Raw genomic sequence first — 20,276 nt, forward strand, 5'->3', positions numbered from 1 at the left:
GCCTGCGCTGCCTTAATGGGAAGAGGCGAGGGGATAGTAGGACTGGGAGGGGGGAATGTCCTGGGAGAGGGCCAGCCTGGGATGGGCTAGGGAGGAGGCTCTGGCCGCACATACCAGGAGAGCAGCCGGTGGGCAGATGCCAGTTCATTCCTGAGCAGCTGAGGGGCCCGGTGGAGGGGCAGTGTGCGCAGGGGCCCCCACCCTCAGGCCCCAGGGGGCTGGTGCTGGCCCACAGTGGGGTGGAGGCTCAGCAAGCGTCCTGCCATAGCCAGAGTCCAGCACAGCAGCATGGGGTGACATGTGCCATCCCAGGGAGGACGCTGGCACCCGCAGCACTGCTCCCAGTGCCCGGGGCTGTCCTCCTCGCACTGGGTACATTTTTCCCCCGAGGTGGCTTCCTACCAGCGGCCGCCCATCTCTCCTTCCCCATGCTGGCGCTCGGCCCCGCTGCAACTCACTGACGAATCCCGGTTGCCGTTTCCTATGGCAGAAACAACTTCTCCTCCCCCTGCCCCGCTAATCTGCCCGTGCCTGCAGGCTGCACCTGCTGAGCCAGCGGAAGCCGTGCTCAGCCGGGCCCAGCCAGCACCAGGGCTTCCAAACCCTCCCCGGCTGCAGAGCCGGCGGGCAGTGAAGCCTCTGCACCCTGGTCCTGCCTTCGCGGGAAGCCCCGACCCTACTTGGCACCGCGCAGCGAGGAGGCTGCAGGCAGCATCCTCCGGCACCGGGAGAACTGAGCCCTCAAGGTAATGGCAAGGTGCAGGCAGGGGGCTTATCGTTGCAAGTGCTGTCTCTGCTGTGCCTTGTTCCCTCGGGTACAGCGTGTTCCCTGGGGGTCTGGTTCAAATCCCTCTTCGCCGAGCCAAGGACTTGCTCCCCATTTCGGCTGAACGGCAGTGCTGCTGCAAGGTCACCCTGTAGCCTGTGCTGAGCTCCTGGAGCTATCACCTGCTGCCGTTCTCCCCCACCGCCGGGGGACAGAGGTCTGGGACTCCAACCAGAACCCGTGGCTTTCCAGTCCGGTGGCTGCAAGGAGGGTTTGGAGCCTGGCCCCGCTGCAGACGGGGAGTGGAAGCAGTACTGGAGGGGCTGGCTGCCGGCACCCTGCCCGCCTTGCCTGGTCTGCAACCTCGCAGCACAGAGGTGTCCTGCTCCCGGGGCAAGGTCCCCAGGAGCTCGAAAGGGCAGGAGGGCCAGCCGTCTGCTCCAGGAGGAGGGGAAGCGCTGGGGAAACCCAGAGCACGGAGCATCCCTGTGCCGGGGATGTGACAGCGGTGGACCCCAGAAGCATCCTTCTCGTAGACGCAGGCGCTGCAGCGGGGGGAGTCCCGGCTCAGAGCGGGGTGCGAGGCAGGGTCAGGCAGGGGTGGGAGCACCGGCTGCGGCCGCGGGCTGTGGTTGAGGGCTGTCCCGCGCACTTGTGCGCGTTGTCCTTGAGGCTGCAGGCAGCGCGCTAGGACCTGGCGAGCCGCAGGCAGGCACTGCAGGCAGTGCTGTGCCTGTGCCTGAGCCTGAGCCGGAGCCTGAGCCTGAGCCGAGCGGGATCCTGCACTGCTCGCCGGCAGCACCGCGGAGCGAGCCTGCCGGAAAGGAAAAAAGCCACGTAAGCCAGCATGGCCGAGCCCCGGGACACCCCGGCCCGGGCGGGAGCGGCGTCCCACGGGCAGGGCTGGCCGGGGGGCCGCGAACCGGCACAGACGCCGGTGCCTGCGGAAACGCAGGGTGCTGGGGCAGAGCGGGCATCCCGGCTGCGGTAGCGGCAGCGCTTCAGGGCAGCCCCGGCACCCGTCCCGGGCTTGGGGTACTGGGGGGTGGCAGGCAGTCCGATGGGTGGTTCACCCCAGCACACTCGGCCCTGCATTCCTAAGTGCTGGCACCTTACCCCCCCCCAGCGGGACCTGTCCCTGTCCCAGGAGATACGGCTGGCACCAGGATAGTGTCATGGGGCAGCAAGTGCCTCCCTGCCACCCCCCAGCACCAGCCAGGTGGGTATGGTGTTTGGTTACCCTGCTCATCGGGATGTCACCCCAGGGCTGGCATGGCCTTCATACTGGCCCCTGCCATCTTTAGTGTCTCAGCCTTCCCTGAGCACTGCCTCCTTCCCTGCCCCACCAGTCCCATGTCTGTCTGCATGGTCCCAGGGGTGCACACTGCTGAGGTGCCCTTCCTGTTCCTGGAGGCCCTGGGGCTGTGTCACCCCTCTCCTCCCTGACAGGGCTTCTTCAGCAGCCCCATTTGCCTCTTGCAGGCCCTTTGTGCCCACAGCTGGGCACTCCCCCATGAGAGCAGACTTTTTCTACTTGTAGGATGACTGCTGGCACCTGTGAGCCTGCCCTCTAGCCTTGCACCATTCCCCGTGCAGCTCCTTCCTCCCACAGGCGCCATTCCCTGGCTGCCCTCAGCATGCTTTGGCCTGGCGAGAGGTCCTGACTGCCCCTGGGATCCGAGGCTTGTTTGCAGGAGCCTGACCTCTTGTGCAAAGGTACAGGCAGTGTAGGCTTCATGCAGTGGCCCTTACCCTGCATCTGTGGTGCCTCTTGAGGTCAGAGCACTGCCCTACTGACCCAGTAAAGGCATCATGCAAGAGGTGAGAAAAGAGGGTCCCTGCTGCTGCTCGCTGTCCCTCTTTCCCATGCCTGATGCTGCTGCGGGGAGGAAGCAGGCTCTGTAGGAGCTGCAGTGGATGGGGAAAGGTAGGAAGCAAGGGAAGCTGACACAGCTGGGTGATAGGAAACCATGAAACCCTTTGTCATAGTCCCCAGGCTGTTTTCCATGCAGGAAAGACGATGGAGGATGCGGTGGAAGAGCACGGCCACATGCTGCTGCTGGCCTGCTTGTGATGTGCATATAAGGAGCCCCTGCTCCATGCCAGGAGCAGCCAGAGCATCCCTGAAGGCATGCTGGGCAGCAGTGGGAGCAGTGGGATGGGGGATGAGGGCAGCAGTGGCAGAGCAACTTGTTCTGCATCACAGCAGGTAGCCCTGACCTTAGCTGCCAGCAGCAATGAGCCGTTCCAGGGCTTACTAGGAAGCCAGGCTTTCATGGAATTCTTTTCCTTCTGAGAAGCCTGGCATTTTGAAGGGATCCAAGCACCTCCATGACTACAGCTGCAAAGCAGGGCCAGAAGCAGCACAGCAGCAGTACTGCTGGGCACTGTGCAGCAGCTCAGCCCTGCTGGGAAGCTGCTGCCATTCCAAGTGGTGAAAGCCAAGTGAGGCTTTTCCACCTGCTTGCACCCACTGGAAATGGCAGGTCCTGTGGGGAGAATGGAGAAGGCAGGGAGAGGGAGCAGCTGATGCCTGCAACTCCCCCTCAGAAGTGGTGCTTTTCATGGGGAGCCAGCCGCCGCTATTGTCAGGGCTGACTTCCGCCTTCTGGCTTGCCAGAAAGGAGATTACTGGGTCTATGTTCCAGCGTTAGCAAAGCAAGCTGTTTCCCCGCAGGTGGACTGTGAGCCCTGTCAACTGGAGATGGATGTGTGGAGTCAGCTTCAGGCCATGAACCCCTGGGGAGGTAATGCTGGGCACTTGGCACAAGGATGCTCCTGGCTGCCTTATAGCCCAGGGTTCTGGGGAGAGGCAGGCAAGCTGCATTCTGAGGTGTGCTACCTTGAGGAGCAACACCTTGTGCTTCTCCCTGTCCTGTCCCATGTCATCCCATCCTGTCCCATCCCATTTCTGGGAGACTCAGGGCTCTTGGAGGACCAGCCACGACCCCCTTCTCCATGGCCAGCAAGCACAGCCCCACAAGACAGGTATTGTGCTCAGGGTAACTGTCACTGTGTTGTGTCCTCAGGTGATCCATCCGGGGTGACAGCAGGACCCTGAAATCTGTTTTCTAACTCTATCCCTGCCCTTCTGCATGGAGTTACTGACAGGCAAACGCTACCCTGCTCCTTCACACCTCCTCCAGAGCAAGAGCCGGATGACTTCCTTGCTTATCCCCCACCCCAGATTTCCTGGCTCCCTCCCTCACTTCCCCAGTTCTGCTCTGCACACAGCCATGGGTTAGCACAGGGGACACACCACAAGCCCTCCGAATCACTGCCTGTGCTTTGGGGTGCCCGGTCCCACTTGGCGCACACTGCTCCCAATGCCAGTGCTGCCTCCATCTCCCTGGTCTAGTCTGCTGCCTCCTCATCCTCAGTGAGCCCTTGCCTGCTCTTCCCTATCCCACTGCCTGAGGGACAGCTTGGGATGATGATTCCCGGTCCAGAAAATCTGGACCTTCTCCCCCCAGCCACTGCTGCTGCCCCCTCTCTGCCTTCCCACCTTCCTTCCCACATGCCGCGGGGCCACTTAATCCTGTCGGCTGGCTAAGCCCTTCCCCGTGGGCTCCCGGTCACGGGTTGGGTGGGGGGGGCCGGGTTGGGGTCCCCCAACAGCTACCGGGCTCTCATGGGGGCCGCCGCAAGGGGAGGGCTGCGCCGGGCCGCGCCAGCAGGGGGCAGCACCGGCATGCGTGAGCTTGCGGGTGCTCGGTGGGTGTCGCAGCGCAGCGCCCAGTAGAGACCCAGCACAACCACAGCACAACCCCGCTGCAACCCGACTGGGGTCACGGCGCTTTACAAGGAGGATGGGCAGCGCCTAGAGGCAGGTGGCTCCCCTCTAGGGACAACCAAAGCTCTGCCAGCCCCCCCAGCAGCATGAGTGCAGGGCACCCAGGGAGGTTACACCCAGCCCCATTCGTGAGGGGTGCAGGACACCACTCCTGAGAGCTCCCTTCTCCCTGGGCCGTGTGAACACATCCTCTGCCCATGGGTGGATGCTGGGCTTTGCAGAGGGGCCAAGGAGGGAGGTCAGGCCAGGTGATGCCCAGGTGATAGCTGATGGCTAGGCTGCCAGCCATGAGTTCTGCCTGCCCCTTCTTTTGATGTCTCCTGGCTCTGCTTCACCAGGTGGCCTGGGGGCCTCATTTCCACTGGGGAACCCATGGAAGCGTGACTGGCAAGGAGGGAAAATGATGAATGGCTGGTACTGTTGGAAGGTGTGGGAAAGGGCCCTCCTGGAGACTTCCCTAGGGGATGTTTGGGAGCATTCAGCCACAGCTCCGCTGCCGGTTCGCCCAAGGGGGAAAGCATGACAGGGCGGGCTGAGTCTCCAAACAGGATTTAGTGAGCAGTGCCAGACGTTTGCACAGGGCTGAATTCTGCCACACCAGCCAGCAACTGTTGGGTTGGGCACAGACCAGGGCCAACACGGCCGTAAGAGCTCGGGGGCCTGTATTTGGAGCCCTTGTCTCTGCAGATGGCCATGTGCCATGGTCCCAGGGATGCCAGTGGCCACAGAGCCTGCCCAGGAGCAGGCTGGCTGCAGGAGCAGGGGGTGCCTTGCCCCTGCCCTGCTGTGCAGGGTGAGCAGCCTATGGCCACTGAGAGCCAGAGGTGCCTCAGGAAGGCTGATGGGCAGCCAGGGCTTCAGGCATCCGCTCAGGGCTTGGATTCAGCCGTGCTCTACAAAGGCTTTGCAGGGAGCAGGATCACACAGCGGCTGCCACCCTCTTCCTCCTGCCAGGTTCCCCGGTTCCCAGCTGCCCACAGCTCCCCTGTGGTGTTTTACAAGGGTGGCCGGGTGCCAGCAGGCTCCTTCTTCAATGGCTCTGCTCCATCACGGGAGGTTGGTGCTGCCAGCCAAGGAGCGGGATGTGCCCCCGGTGCAGCTTCAATGGGCCGGATGACCTTGACTATAGTGCAGTTGTCCCTGCCCATGCCAGCTCCCTCCTCCGCCAAGGACACCCAGCGTGAGACCATGACATGGTGAGGCTGGGTGCTCAGAGTGGCCGTGCCCTGGGGCTGCCGTGTCTGAATGCTGCAGGGCATTGCTGGCTGCCGCTGTGCCAGGGGTTAACCCTGGCTGGTGGGAGCCTGTGCTGTGTGTCTTGAGTTTGCCCAGGTCTCATCAGGGGTTAACCCTTGGCCGGTGGCTGTGCAGCTGTCACTCAGTAACCAGTCACCCAGCAACTCAGTGCCTAATTGGTGTCATTAGGCAGTAAATACTTGTAAGAGTAAGCAAATGGGCAGCTGGAGCAAAGGAGAAGGCAGCAGCAGTGCAAGAAGGGAGGCAGTGATGGGGATGGAGTGGGGAGAGATTGCTGTGGGAAGGATCATGCCAGGAGGTGACAGGGATGAGAGGCCCTCAGGAGTAGTTTAGGCAGAGGGATTTGTGTCCCCCCACAACCTTTCAGCTGGGAGATGCTCGCATCCCAAAGATGCTGCTGTCCCACAGGTACCAAGCCCTTGGCCCTCCCCTCCAGTTAGCTGAGAGGGGCTGAAGCTTGGCTGGACCCCACTGTCATGTCAGCCCCTGGGAGCCCTGTGGGCACTGCCAAGCCCCTTACCGAGCTGTGCCCACCCAGTGCACAATGGGGTTTGTTTCTGCTTGCCCAGCTGGGAAATACCCACAGCCCCACCACTGGGCTGGAGGTGCTCAGGGTCAAAGCCCTTCCCTGCTGCTCACTGGAGCTCTGAGTGCTTTGGGCGTAGCAGTGCACACGCATTGCACTTTGGTGTTACCAGCGAGGGGGGACACTGGGCATGGGCAGGCAGTGGGGCCAATTGGCAGCATGCGCCTTCCTCTCCCTGGCCTCTCCTTGCAGGTTTTCACCCAGTGCTCCTCCTCGGCTGCCCTCAGTGCCCTGGTGAAGAAATCCCAGGCAGCTGCCTGACTCTATCTTGGCAGGTTGAGTCGTGTGAGGAAGCAGAAGGGTGGCGGGATGATGAAGATCCTCATGGCTCCCTGCAAGCGGTGACGTGCCCATCTGGATCGCCGTGCCACAGGCAGAGCTCAGGAGGGGATCACAGACTGCTCCTTTCCCACTTCATTCCAGCCAGGCTCAGGCCATCAGGTGAGCATCACCTCCATCCTGCCACCTCTCTTCCCAAAATGCAGGGCAGGGCATCAAGGTCTCAGGGGGGTCACCATGAGGAGCCCTGCAAATAATGACCAGAGAACTTCCACCCCAGAAGGTTCTGCCAGCAGCTCTGGAGCCAGGGCCCTGCTCCGGGGTCAGCCAGGGCCACCAAGGAGACAGGAAGACTCAAACTGTCCCCAAGCCATTCACTGATCTCAGCAACAGGCTGAGATGCTTTGACTATCAAAGCATCCAGCAGTCTCACTATAACTGGACTCCCAGGACCCTGTAGTGGTCACCCCTCCCAAACCCCCCCATTGGCTAATAGGTTAATAACCTGCTGGCACTTGACAGAGGTCCAGCATCTTCTGTGTTTCCCTCCACGTGACTGATTAAAATGCCCCTTCTCCCCCTTTCCGAACCCGGCTGTGCTCCGCTGCCTTGTCACACAGGCAGAGAATCGGATACGGCTGCTAATCTGCTTGCTACCCCACTCCTGCCTGCCTGCTCTGCCTTTTAAACACACTGGCTCTCTGTTTCTCTGCTCTGTGACACTGAGAGCCAGTGCAGAGGCTTTCTGAGGTGAGCTACAGGGAGGGCAGAGCCTGATGGAGGGAAATGCCATTGCTGCGTGTCACGCTTGCAAAGGGAAGGGCAGTTTTGCACTTGGAAGGAGAGCTTTATGTGTGCATCCTGCCCTGCTGGAGGGTGACGGCCTCGCCGTGCCTCAGTTTCCCCTGCCCCAAGCACAGGAGAGGAAATCTCATTGCAGAGGAGGGCTGGCGGGTTTATTAATGGTTGCAAAGTGCTTGCAAATCTCCAAGGATAACGGTTGACGTGAGTGCCAAGTGTAAAGGATCCTGGAAACACTGAGTGCCTGCAAATGCTGCCTCCTCAGGCCCTAAAACTTAAATATTACCAAAGAGGAATGGAAAATATTCCTTCATCTCATATGATGCATAACCCACTGCCTGGAATAAATCTCCCTTTTCACTCTTGCTTTCCAAACCAGCTGTTTGTTTGCTTCCCACTTTTGGATTTCATGGCGTTAGTTGAAGCAGGGAATTGCTACAAGAAGGGAGGGAAAAAATAAGCCCAACTAAAAAAAAACCAGCTTTTGTAAAGGTTTGGCAGCTGATGCCTCTGAAGGGAGCGCACTTTGCCTGTTTGTTCTGCCTGTTACAGACTAGCTTAGAGCAGAGCGTACAAATTGGGGTTCAGGTCCCTGCGGTGTGCGTTTGAGGACCTCGAAGGTGTGGCAGCTCGAGCCCCATCAGCGTGTCCTGAAGAGCATGTCAATGGGATTCCCAGCCTTATGTAAGGGAGAGGCTCTGCTGGCTGACTTCCTCCGGGAAAGCAGGGCTCTCCCTTCCCCCTTTGCTCAGGGGACAGCAGCGATCTGCCAACAGCAGCAGCGTACTTTGGCACCATGCTGCTGCTTTGGGGATGGGGAGGGTGGAAGAGCAACAAGCCCCCAGGCTCCACTCGAGGCTGCCTTTTCTCCTTGCCTATATTTCATAGGGGAGAAATCTAGCTCTGTGTGTTGTGCTGGTGGTGTACAGCGGTGGGCCCAGTACCAGTACTGGGCAAAGCAGCAGCTGTTTCCGGATTGGAGCAGAAACCATTTTGGTAGCTGTTTGCTTCTTCTGAGAGGCTTGTTATTGTACTCACAAAGGTGAAGCTGATACCATGAGAGTCACTTGGGAGCAGAGAGCTCTGCAAAGGCAACACATCCCCCATCAAAAGGAAGCAAGGCAGCTTGTCTCTCCAGCAAAGGCTCATGGTGTTTGTGGGGCAGTGAGTTGTCACCAGCTGTGTCATTTGTCACCTCCCCTCACAGAGGAGGTGCTGTTCCCCTGAGACCACACACCGGCGCTGGCGTCAAGCACCCCAAGGACTGTACATTGCTCTTGAGGTCTGTGCAGAGCCACTGCAGACAGCCCGTCCTGTGTTTAGGAGCTGGAAGCTGCCTCTCTCCTCTCCTCCCCTTGGGTGTATGTGCTGGCCTCCTGTCTGCCTGCAGTCACCCGTGGCTGTGGTGCTGCTCAGCGCTAATGGATTTCAACCCCCCTGTCTCCACCGAGAGACTTATCTTTTGAGAGATGTTGATTCCCGTGCTTGGGATCGGCTGTGTGGTCAGGAACAGAGCTGTGAATTACAGAATACTTAATCCTGTCCTTTGGTGATGGTAAGTGCTATGCACCTCGTTGCTGAAAGCTTGAGGCGAGGCAGTGGCTGCACTCACCCTGTCCTGAAGCAGACACTTCCCAGAATATCCACTCAAAGGTAAATTTTGTGGTGTTTGTCCTCCTGACGGGGCCTGAGGCTCTTAATGATGCTGAGAGCCCTGTAATGGCTACTGGAAGCATGGTGGTGGCTCAGCTGGGCACCGCCAGTCTGGACCCTGTGCTCAGGCATCAGTTCCCACAGCTTTTAGTCTGTGCTGAAGTCAGAGCTTATATGTAAGAATAAAACTGTAGTGCTGACACATTTTAGCTCATGCTACTGAGCATGTGGACGTGACAAGGGGAAACGTGGGCCCTGAGGAGCCACAGCATCCATGTCCCAGGGACTCCCACGGGGTCTCATGGGACTCTGACAGCAAGGCACACCTGAAAGTTAGAGAGGAGGTGACATGAGACATCCCACAGCAGGCAGCCTTGCTCTTCTATTTTGCTTTTTCTGGAGAGAGGAGGAGAGGAGAAAAAGAAAGGAGAAGAGAGGATGGAGGTTTTTCCTGTGTTGAAGCCTAATCCAGAAGACCTTCCAGATTGGAAAGGCTTAGGGAAAGCAGGCTGAAGAAAGGCAGGCCCAGGGCTTGGATCCATCATTGCCTGGGAGACACAGCAGGAACTTAATTGGAGCAGAGATGGGAGCTTTTAAATTGAATTTGATCTGATATGAATCTTACATTTAAGACCAGAGCCTCCTGTCTTCCTGTCTTAGTATATGACAACATTGTCTGCTGCTCATTTGATGTTGTCAGTGCACCCTGCTATCTGGCCTCAGAATCCCATAACCACAACAAGAATCTATCATCAGCAAGAGGGAGAGATCCAGTGGCAGAGGCTGCTGCAGAGCAGGACAGCGAAGGAGCTGCTTCCTGGGGGGTGACATTCCGCAGTGGCATCATTGTGTCTCAGAAAGCACGGAGCTGTCTCACCCCTGTCCCCATTGCCTCTTTCTCGGGCTTTGGGGACTCCTTGCTTATAGAATCATAGAATCAGCTGGGTTGGAAAAGACCTTTAAGATCATCAACCGTTCCCCAGCACTGCCAAAGCCACCACTAAGCCATGTCACTGCAGGCCTCACCTACACAGTTTGTGAACACTTACAGGGATGGTGATTCCTGGGAAGGAATGTTTATACACATTCCCTGGGAAGTCTGTATATGTGTGTGTATATATATATATATATGTATATATGTATGCATTTTCTGCATAGATTTACGGGCCATTTGTGTCTCTCAGGTGCCCTTTTGGATGTGCTCGTATTCTCATGGCAAAGGAGACAGGAAAATTAATTCAGAATACAGAAAATAGACAATAAAGGAAAATAAAGACAACTCCAAGAGGCCAAAGGGGTAAAAAGGGAGAAAAAGTGAAAATCAGTGAAGACAGAAATATTGTAAAATATGTATGTTAGATTTTAAAATAACATGTCCTTCCTCTAAGGCTTAGTTATGTGGTGGTGTTTTGCACATCTCTTAAAATACAAGCTTGGTGCTTGGATTCTGCAGGAAGAGGTGTGTTAAGAGATCATAGCACTGAGAGATCGTGAGGATGGGAATCTGCCAGAGCGTTCGGGGGTGTTTTAACTTCTGATTTTAATTTCCAGCCCAAACTGCATCACTGTCTGCAGAGAATTTTCTGGGGCTGTTTATTAATGGATCAAACTCTTTTGCATTCGAAGCAGCTGCAGGGACTTCCTGGTGCCAGCATAGAGGAGCAGAGAGTGAGGAGGGGCCTGTGCTCCAGCAGAAGCACCTGGAGACACTAAGATACATAAACTAGATTTCTGCAGAACATTTAACCACCCGGATATGAGGTTGGAGTCAGGTGCACTCCCCTTCGCCGCGGGACAAAGCACCCTCAGTCCTGCTGCACCTTGACACCTAAGCAAACCAATGGGCTTTTAACACAGTGGAGTAGATACCTGTCCTGGAGAGATAGGAGCCTGGACATGGGCAGCCAGAAAAAAAACTGGCTTTGAGCCCCTGTGTGCAGTATCCCCTTTGAATACTGGACACACATGACACATGCTTTGGATAGAGAGGAATGGCTAAACTTCAGAGGGGTCTGCACATTACCTGCCATCCTGGGTAGCACTACCATAAATACACAGTGCAAAAGCTGTCTTTGAGCCTCTCTGCAACCCAAGATAATGATAATTACATATATATGCACACATATACTCATATATATATATATATATAAAAGATGATCGAGGCTGGAACATCTCTTCTATGGGGACAGGCTGAAAGAGCTGGGCTCGTTCAGCCTGGAGAAAAGAAGGCTCTGGGGAGACCTTAGAGTGGCTTTCAGTGCATAAATGAGGGCTACAAGAAATCTGGAGAGGGACCTTTCACACAGGCATGTAGTGACAGGACAAGGGAGAATGGTTTCAAACGAAGATACAGATTTAGATTAGATATATGGAAGAAATTCTTTACTGTGAGAGTGTTGAGGCCCTGGCACAGGTTGCCCAGAGAAGCTGTGGCTGCCCCATCCCTGGCAGTGTTCAAGGCCAGGTTAGATGGGGCTTTGAGCAACCTGGCCTAGTGGAAGGTGTCCCTGCCTGCGGCAGGGAGGTTGAAACTGGGTGAGCTTCAAGGTCCCTTCCAACTCTAACCATTCTATGATTCTATATACACCTGTATATATATATATTTACACCCATCAGTGCTAACTGCCAGCAGAGGGAACCCCCTCCGCCTTCTTCCCCTGCCGCCTTCTGTTCCTTCTTCCTCTGCCTGCATTAGGGCACATTGCAGGGGACAAGCGATGGACACAGCAAACAGAGCCAGTTCGCCCTCCATTTAGCGCCGTTAATATAACGTACAGCTCCTTTTGGAGCTGTAACACTTAGTAACGCATGGGCACGGCCGCAGGAGCGGAGCTGGGTGCAGCTCAGGATGGGGTGGCGGTGCGTCTGCTCTGCTTCCCCGAAGGCGACGTCGGAGCGCGGCGCAGGTGGAACGGCTGCCCCGGGGGGTCCCGCCGCCTCGGACCCAGTCCCTCCCCGCGGGGGGAGGCGGGGAAACCCGAGCGAGAACCGCGTGGCGCTGAAGGCGGCAAAAGAGGAAGGAGGAGTTTGCGGAGCGGGCAAGGAGGAGGCGGCTTCCCATCCACACCGGGGTCGGAAGGCGCAGGAGTCGGCAAGGAGTGGGGCGCAGCGGTGGGCAGCCGGGTCCAAGGTATTGGCTTAAAGTCGGGGAGATTGTAACCTGGTCTCCGAGCCCCCCTCACCCCCCCCCCCCCCCCCCCCGGCTCCCTACATGGCTCCCAGCAGCGTTTCAAAGCTGTCGGGTACGTGGTTCCCCCCACCCCGGGAGCCCTGGGAAGGAGCCAGCGGCGCCGCAAGCTCCGCTGCGAGGTGGGGATGCGGTGTGTGAGTGGCGGCTAGGGGGGTTTGTGTGCATACATGCTGCCTTTTGGGATGGGGGGGCTTTTCTTCTGTGGCTTTTCTTCTTTGCTGCCTCGCACGGTAACTCCAAATCTCCTTCCGTAGTTACTGCTGTGGGGAGAACGTTGTTCTGGGGAGGCAAAGCAGAGCAGCTAGCATGTGTTTTTGGGAAGCGCAGTGATGCAGGATGCAGGACTTCCCCGAGGGGGTAGTGCCGCGGTCCTCCAGCTGCAGGGATGCACATCTCTGCGAGCAGCCGTGTTTGTGTCTGTTTGCGTGCAGTGCCGCAGCTGGGCGCGCATTGCGAGGACCCACGGGAAGGCACATGGGCTGGGCGCCATGTGCTGCGGTGCGAGCAGTGGGGCACAGCCCCCTGCCTGGCAGCAAAGCCGCGGGGACGGGGTCGCTCCAGGTCCGGCTTGAGAAAATGCTCCCAGTTTTGGCTGTGGGATGCTGGGGAAGATTTCTTTGCTCCCCTTCCTGAGCAAACCAGTTGTGTTAACGGAGAGCCTGGCCCAGGCAGGAGCACCAGGAGCTGCTGTGGAGCCCTTTTATGCTGTCCTCCCCACCCCTGTAAGTAAAATCTGAGCCTGTAGTTAAATCTGAGCTCACACCCCTGTTAGGTGCTAATTCTGCCAGACCAACACAGTCCCTGCCTGTGCTCACCAGCGCTCTCGGGAGCAGGCTGTGGAGCTGCGGGCTGTGTGGGAAGGCAGCAGCAGCCAAGCCCTGGTGCTGTGGAATTGCAGACAAGTGAGCCTGTATTCTTGAGCCCACTAGATTCCCCAGGGCTAGGGGCTGCAGGAGGAATTTGTGCAGCTGTTGGCCACAGCTGGGTGCACTTCCCGGCTGCTCCGAAGCAGGAAGCAGCCCAACCAACAGCCCCTCAGTTGCCTGTTGTGAGCCGAAACAATTGAGGGACATCAGTGAGTGCCGACATGGGAAATCCCACTCCCCTTCTGCACCCCATCCCGGCATCATTCCTGCTTGTCAGCCCCTGCAGGCTGCCAGACGCCTTGGGTTCCCTCCAGCCCTGCCTTCATAAATTCATAGAATGGTTTTGCTGGAAAGGGCCTTCAGATCATCCAGTTCCAGCCCCACTGCCATGGGCAGGGACACCTTCCACTAGACCAGGTTGCTCCAAGCCCCGTTCAGCCTGGCCTTGAGCACCGCCAGGAATGGGGCATTCACAATTTCCTTGGGCAGCCTGTGCTAGTGCCTCACCACTCTCACAGTAAAGACTTTCTTTCTATGTAACCTGAATATCCCCTGTTTAAGTCTGAACCCATTTCCCCTTGTCTTATTGTTACAGTCCTCGATGAAGAATCCCTCTCCAGCATCCTTATAGGTCCCTTCCAATACTGGAAGCTGCTATGAGGTCTCCACGCAGCCTTCTCTTCTCCAGGCTGAACAGCCCCAACTTTCTCAGCCTGTCTTCGTACTGGAGGTGCTCCAGCCTCTGATCATCTTTGTGGCCCTCCTCTGGACTTGTTCCAACAGTTCCATGTCCTTTCTATGTTGAGGACATCAGAACTGTACACAATACTCCAGGTGAGGTCTCACCAGAGCACTACAAAGCTATCTCAGGATGTGACTATGCAGGGATGCTTTTCTCTCAGGTTCACTGGTTGTCTGAGTGTGGCTCATGGGCTATTGCTACAGCGTCAGTGCAGTGCCAGCATCACACATGTGCTCTCCAGGGCACTCCTGCTCTCACCATCACCTTTTGCTCCTGGAAAAGACAGGTAGGCTTTCTCTTGGCTCACTGAGATGTTCTTCACAGGACGCTTTCTGCACAGCACTGAGGGCTGTAACACAGCCCCCAGGAGGTGGTTTGCCCCTAGCTAGTGCAGACAAGGGGCCTCGCGCTGTGCCATGTACCTGCAGTGAAGATGCTGAAGAAACTCACTTTGGCCTGAACCAGTGCCATCACACAGAGCAGTAGGAAACCTCCATCCTGCAGTTGTCCCTCTTCACCTTTCCTCCCCAAGCTGTATAATTAACTGCTGGCATAATTTCCCTGTCATGTCATCTTTGCTCGTATTATCTTGGGCTGGTAGGTATTAATGAGCCTCTTCCTCTTTGAAGATGAGCCATGGGCTTTGTTTTTGCCCTGTCCTGACCTGTCTCCCTCCTTGTTGTGATCTGGAGGGAAGAGAGGGCACAGAGAACAAAGGCACTGGTTGACCCATTCATTCCTATGGTGCACCTTCCTCATTCTGCCTGGCTCTATTCCCAGCTGCCCTGGCAGAAGCAGGACTTGGTGACCACCCCGCTGGGTCGGAGGGAGCCCAGGAGCACCCACCTGCCCTGCCCAGATAGGAATGCACCAGCCATCAGCTTTAGGAAGGCAGAGAGCAGCCTGTGGTGCTTTCTCTGGGGCACATGTAGGTCAATGTTGTTTTCATCCAGCCTAACATTCAGGTCCTTGGCAAGTGTTAAAGAAGCTGCAGCACCCGCTCTTATCAGCAGCGTGCTATTGCTTGTGGTCCTTGCTACATCATACAGAGCCCCCACGGTGCAAACTCCACTCTCCTTCCTGCACCTTCCTGACCCTCCCTAGCACCTCGCTCTGCCCTGTGACCCCTACCAGCCCGGCACTGCTCCTGGGGGGCTGCAGGACAGCAAGCTCGTGGCGTCACATCTCTATCTGTGCTAACTAGGACCCAGCTCAGGTGCAGAGCGCTGTACGGAGTGAGATACATGCATTTACACATGGGCAGGAGCCCGGGTTTTAACAGCCACCTACCTATTAGGATTTAATTAAGCAGTGCTTCCAGTGTGCAAGATGTGGGATGGGGAAAGATGTGTATGGAGTAGGGGCAGGTGAGTTTGGTCATATCAGGATCTCTTGCTTTAGTAGTTCAGGTCTGGAGGGACTTGAGTGCCCCAGCTGAACTTGCACTCCATCTCCCACTCCAGACTTTGCAGACCTGGTCAGGGTTTGGCCCTACATGGGCTCTGAGGTCCCCACATGGGATGGGAGCCATGGTGCTGCGTGAGGACCATGCATGAGGACCATGCATGAGGGTTGTTGCTCCCATGAGACAAGGGAAGCTGTTGCATAGGGATAGTGTGTAACTTCATTGCTGGGGCTGGAGGTGTGAGTAACATCACTGTTGTGACATTTTGGTCCTGCTCTGGCTTGGAGCATGCTTTTCTCTGGTCTCACCCATCCCGAGAAAGGGGAGGCTCAAAGCACTGGGTATGCATGGCTGTTACGGCTGGCATTCTGAGTGCAGTGCTCAAGGCTCTCGTTCAGCCTCTTGGTTGAGCCATGGTAAGCACACTCAGATTTCAGCTCCAGGAGAACAGCTGTTTTTTTCTTTCAGGCCAAAGGGGAGCTGAGACCTATTGCCTGCTGCTGGCTCAAGCAGAAGGAGCCAGCAGGAAATCAGGCAGATTTCCACAGAGCCTTATTGCCTTCTTCCCACCACTGCCAGTGAGATTTGCTTTAGTTCATTTCCTTTAGGACTTGTCTGATGGGAAAGCACCTCACTGTGAGATTTCCAGCTGGAAATTCATGGAGTGAGCAGACTGGGGAAACTACAAAGGGAGGAGGCAGGCAGGGGCTGGAAGTGAAGAGCAAGGCTGGGTTGGGAGCAGCCTGCTCCAGCCATGTGCCAAGGCTGAGTCAGGGCAGCAGGACCGGGCCATCAGCCTTGCTTAGCTGAGTGGAATCCATCAACCTGAATGCCTGCTGGTGCCCCTGGACTATCACTGAAATGGCCCCAGCCTCCTGCAAGGGGTGTCCCACCTGGGCCATCCTGCTTGTCTTCCCTCACTGCTGCCCATGCTGCAGCTCCAAGTGTGGTCCTCACCCTTGCCTGGTTCCTCACACTTAGCACAGCCTCTCACCAATGCCATTCAAGGGACAGGGAGATGATTTACAACTCCAGAGCGGGGCTGGCTCAAAGACAGCGAGGGACTTTGGGTAGGCAGTCCTGTTAGAGTTTTTCTACAGGTATCCTTGTGGGAAACCCTTGTGAGGATCTCCCTCCTTTTAGGCTTGGGGATTACTTCTGGAGAACAGCTCAGGAAGGTGGGAGGTACTGCGGGCACAGCTCTCTTCTTGGTCCTGGCCAGGGGCTCCGGGCTGAAAGAGCTGCCTGCCCTTCCTTCAACAGCCTTTGTCTTCTCTTGACCTCTGCACCAAGTTTGAGGCAATTCTATTTTCTTAGGAAATACCATCAGTGTTTGTAGGTGTAGGGGTTGGATAGATCTGTTCCATCCTGATGAGACCAGGAGTGTTATCCATTAACCACAGGAGGAGGCAAACCAACAGCAACACAGCTGAGCTATTAAAAAGCAATCCACCCTTCTCTGCAGCTTCTCCTTCCCATCCTCACATTCACTCCTCGTGGCAATACAAGGCTGGTGTGTCTCTGTGGTGAACCACATCAGGGCATTGATCTGCCAGTGTGTTCCCTGACAGGGCTGTTATCCCAGGGGCAGTGGGTGCGGGCTTCCCAGGTGATGTGGAGCTGGAGCTGTGCCTTGCGGAGGGTGAAGGGAGCTGTTGTGCTCCCCTGCCTGGGCTCTGCAGCTAGGCTTGATCCAAAAGTGGGGCCTTTGTCAGAAACAAAACCCAACAGCAGTAAAAATCCTGGCCATCAATAAACAAATACAGGTTGTCTGCCACAGGCTGTCCCTGTGTCTGCGAGGGGTGATGCAGTGTGCCAGAAAGGGATCCCTTCAGCATGACTCGGCTCCTGGGCTCCCTATTGCCCAGCATCACTGTGGGAATGCATCAGTGTCCAAGCGTGCTCAGGTGCCTGGGCAAGCTCCGGCAGGATGCCTTGCCAGATGGCCAGCACATCTTGATGAAGGTTATGGTATCATGAGGGTGCCTCAGTGCCGCCCTCATCTCCTTTACTCCCCAAATCGACATGGGGGAGGTTCGCAGAGCCTGCAAGCCAATGCCAACACCTGCAAAGCGCTGTTTTCACACGAGCAGAGCACTCAGTGGCTCTCCTGCAGGGTTCTGCATGCTTTCCTGAGGCATCCCTGAGGATGCTCATGGTTCCAGGCAGTGCAGGACCTCGTGGCTGTAGCACACTGGGTGGTGGCTGGTTGCATGGATGTGGCAGTGCCTCCAGGTTGAGATTTGGAGGGGATGTGACTTGCCCTTTCTCTGCTTGCAGCAGGCTTGTTATTGTCAGGTGTGTGGGAGACTGTTTTGCCGGGGATGGGCAGATGCAGGGATGAGCTCGTTGCCTCCTGATGGCTCTCCCTGCCTGATCCTACTCTGGTAAAGCTTTTCTTTGCCGTGGGTTTGCCATGGCCAGTGCAAAGAGTGGGAGGTTTGGGCTCTACCTTACTTCCTCTGGAGGAGGTGTCTGCCTAGAGCCCTGCTCTGGCTCCACATGTGAGACCCGAGTCCTGGCAGACTGTCTGGGGAAGCTGAGCTGTTCAGGGAGGAGGGAAGAGGGTGCCAGCGGTGGTATTTCCGCTCTGGGTGTTTACTCCAAGTCCTTTGCTTGCTCCACACCACTGATGGCCCGCTGCCACCTTGGCTTCCCATGTCCCGGCCCACAGACCGTGCGCTGCCCAGACAGCTCTTCTGTAGCTGCCACAAAGCAGGGATGTGGCAAGCCCGGCTCTCAGCAGGCAGCGTTTCCCCCTCAGTCTAGTTTAAAATCCACTGGGAAACACGCAGGCCTGTGTGGCTCCTGGAGGAGCAGACCCAGCAAGGCTCTACCCACTGTTTCTCCCTCTTTTTCTTTCTGGAGGTATTGGGGTACCCGTTGGCTAGGGGTGACAGATATGAACCACTTCCTGGGGCAGAGCTGCCATAACCCCATCCATTGTAAGATGACTACATTTAGCAGATGAAGCCTTAGGTCTTTGAGAGATACTGTGGCTGTCCAGACAACGAGCAGGATCTTGGCAGGACAAGGCAGCTGGCAGAGTAGGACAACGGCAGGTGCCAAATCCTGCTTCCCTGCTCGCCATCCCCTTTCCCAGTCAGGCTGCGGACATTCCATGCGGAAAGCAGCAGTCAGCCCGGGCCCCTGTTCCTGAGTTGACCTACAGCAAAGGTCACTTTGGTCTGCAGGGACCCAAAATAGCCCTTGTATTTCTGTCCTTGCTGCCGGGCACAGCTGACATGTGGAGGATGGAGCCAACCTCAACCTGCCACAGGCCCGGCTATGGTTGTCCCCAGCGTCTCGGTCCCAGCCTCTGCAGGGGTCAGCAGGGAGGAATCACCTCCAAAGCTTGGCAGCTGGGGAGATGGTGGTGTGGGGGGAAGACGGTGTTGTTCTGGCTCTGGTTTTACTCCTGCACCCCACCACTAATCTGGAAGCAGCTGTGCAGCCTGGACCAGCCCCAGAAAACTGCCGGTGGGGGCAAAATGAGCTCTGCCTGGCCGGGCTGCAGCCCCTCTGCTGAGCATCCGTGTGTCCAGCTCCAGGGATGCTCTCCCACGTGGGGAGAGGCGGGACCCGGGTGAGGAGAGGGGACAGCAGAGCCCAGGTCCATGTGGATCAGCAGCTCCCACAGGGTGTGGGAAGCTCTTGTGCCCAGGAGGCCCTGCCTGCCTGGTGCCAGCTCTGCACATTTGCATCCAGCACTGACTCCGTATGGAAAGCAGCCAGAGCTGTTAGGACAGTGCACGTTTGGGGTTGAGTTATACTCTCCAGGCCTCCTGTGCCAGGGACTCTATGCGTAGAGGGGGCTCCATGTATAGCTTGGGGAAGGATTTAAAAGGACTTTCCAATGATTTCACAGCCCCCCCTTCCTTGCCCCTCACTGCAGGGCTGTTTTGAGGAGCTCCTGGCTGCAACGTAAGCTGTCCCCATCCTTCTCCCCCAGCCCTCACCACAGGTTGCTCTGTGCTCCTTTCTGTTGCCTGGTTCCTTCCTGGGTCTGCAGGGTCTGAGTTCAGTCCTGCGGCCAAGAGGAATGCTCTCCACTCACTATTCCAGCACCCTGGGGCCACCAATGGTGGGTGGCCTCCTGCAGGGCTGCTCTTCCTTTCCAGTACCGCTCCTGGGTGGTGACCTTGGAATAGCAACATGTTGCAGGTAGTTAAGGTCCTTCCAAGCCCTGGAGAAGGCAGGGTATGGAGAAACTCATCTTTCCCCTCTTCCATTCCTCAGCCATGGGACTTTTCCCATCGGTTTCTTCCCATGCATTCATTGAGTCCTTGTCTTCAGGCTTGTCTGGCCATGAGCTGTCTTGTTCTCATCCTGTCTTGCTGTGTGCTCCCTCTTACGGGTCTCACCTTCATTCCTTTCAGCTGCAGACGTGAGGAGGGAAACTGGGGACACTGTCCTAGAGGCTCAGCCCATCCCTCCGACGTGCTTTAGCTGCTGCCCAAGGTGCGGCCAGCGAGATACCATCTGCACAAATGGGGATTCCTCTTGAGCAAGCCCAAGCATGACTCAGGGGGAGCTACTAAAGCAAGAGATCCATCTGCAGCCAGGCCCTAGGGGGTCTTACCTAAGTGCTGCCCCAACCCACCAGGGGCTGGGTGGAAATAAGGAGTGTCACTGCCTGCGGGGGAGCTGGGAGCCAGCACTGTGCCTTGGGCTGTGTCATGGTTGGGATTGCCTCTGTCCCTGCATGGCTACCCGGGTACGTGGTGACCTGCCATCGCTGCACCAAGCCCAGGTATGGAGATGCGAGAAGGACCTGTTCCTGCCTCTGGGCTTCCTCTGGCCACTTCACCTGATTTTTACATTAATGGTGTCCGGTTGCTCTCCCCAGGGTCCTGTAAGGTTTTCTCCATTGGGAAGCGGAAACCTGGTTTCCTCCCATTGTGTCTCTTCCCGCCGCAGCCCCCAGGCCAACCCTAC

At 57.0% G+C, this 20,276-nt stretch overlaps 1 protein-coding gene across 3 annotated transcripts in view; it reads left to right on the forward strand.

The window, feature by feature from the left end:
* Positions 1–556: 556 nt before the first annotated feature.
* Positions 557–20,276, forward strand: part of SLC29A1 (solute carrier family 29 member 1 (Augustine blood group)) — a 34,068-nt gene continuing 14,348 nt past the window's right edge. The window contains exons 1-2 of one of the 3 annotated variants that reach the window (XM_062629643.1): positions 557–746; positions 6,678–6,843. The gene's annotated coding sequence lies outside the window, so the exon portion shown is untranslated. Of the gene's footprint in view, positions 747–6,629; positions 6,844–12,110; positions 12,266–20,276 lie in introns of those variants that run through there. The other 2 variants (XM_062629646.1, XM_062629645.1) reach the window with 2 other exon arrangements.

This window comes from Pezoporus occidentalis, unplaced genomic scaffold (assembly GCF_034315485.1).
Source record: "Pezoporus occidentalis ecotype Australia unplaced genomic scaffold, CSIRO_AGI_Poc_V1 ctg34, whole genome shotgun sequence".
In the NCBI taxonomy this organism is placed as follows: domain Eukaryota; kingdom Metazoa; phylum Chordata; class Aves; order Psittaciformes; family Psittacidae; genus Pezoporus; species Pezoporus occidentalis.